Source organism: Mastomys coucha, unplaced genomic scaffold (genome assembly GCF_008632895.1).
Source record: "Mastomys coucha isolate ucsf_1 unplaced genomic scaffold, UCSF_Mcou_1 pScaffold16, whole genome shotgun sequence".
Taxonomy (NCBI): domain Eukaryota; kingdom Metazoa; phylum Chordata; class Mammalia; order Rodentia; family Muridae; genus Mastomys; species Mastomys coucha.
In genome coordinates, this window is record NW_022196898.1 from 38,401,478 (window position 1) to 38,402,532 (window position 1,055).

At 48.6% G+C, this 1,055-nt stretch overlaps 1 long non-coding RNA gene across 1 annotated transcript; it reads right to left on the minus strand.

The window, feature by feature from the left end:
• Nucleotides 1-273: 273 nt before the first annotated feature.
• Nucleotides 274-631, minus strand: LOC116094115. Its single transcript, XR_004119981.1, has 2 exons — nt 511-631; nt 274-396 (listed from the first exon to the last, which is right to left on the minus strand). It is a non-coding gene; the product is annotated as an uncharacterized LOC116094115 (long non-coding RNA).
• Nucleotides 632-1,055: the final 424 nt, after the last annotated feature.

Here is a 1,055-nt window from a genome sequence, read left to right on the forward strand (position 1 = left end):
CGGGGGTCTAGATGAGCCTTGTTAGCTACTGGCTTTTTCAGTCCATATGGGTGACCCTGTTTACAGAGTATATGTGCTACCACCAGGAACCCGACAGGCCACCACGGTGACAGAATCTTGGTACTCTGTGTCCATTTCCCCAACCTTTTTCCTAGACACATTTCTTTCCCGTCACAGTGCCAATACCTTTCATTTGACCTTGACCCCACAGACAACTGCTCCCATCTGGAATGATTCATCTGTCCAGAACAGTAAGTTCTCACACCGAGGTGCCAGAGAGGAAGGGTTCGTGAGAAGCATTTAATAATGTAACTTGGTCTTCACAGCCAGCTGTGGCAGGAGACATGAAGGGTCTGGTTTTATAAGTGGAGTAGTGAGATGTGCGCCTCATGGTCCCTGCAGAACAATGGCAGCTGGAAGCCACAGGGGTGGGATTCCAGCCCATGGCTCCTCCCAGGGCTCTCCCTAGATCCCCCTTCCCATCTTTTCACTAGGGAGGGACCAGCTGACCTTTACAATCATGGAAGACTCACTGTTTCCCCCAGAGAGGGCTCCTTAGAACCTCCCCTGTCATCAAGGACGTTTCTGTGAAGCCTGGGATAGGAGTGACCAGCACAGGGGATACCTTCCTGGAAGAGAAAGAACTCAGTGATAGTGTGGGGTCAACAGATGGGACTGCTTTGCTTCATAGCTTGGCCTCTTGCCTCCTGTAAGCGAGAGCTAGCTGCTTGCTGTCTTGACTCCATTTTTTTTTCCAACGGTAGAGTGGGTATGCTGATCTGACCCCTGGCTGTTGGCATCACATATGCACAGAGCAAGTTAAAATACTCCAGGTGTGGACAGGTCATAGGTCTCCTTTGTCCCCATCACAGTGAAGCCTAAAGTAACAGTTTCATTTTTGCTCATCAAAGCAGGATGTTGTGTGATTCCCTGGCATGCCTAGGTGGCTAGGAAGTGTTAGTGTGTGGCTTGGTGGCCGGAGGAAGGCACTGTAGCCTTTAGGTAGATAGGTTATAGTTAAGGTTTTTTTTTTTTTTTTTTTTTTTTTTTTTTTT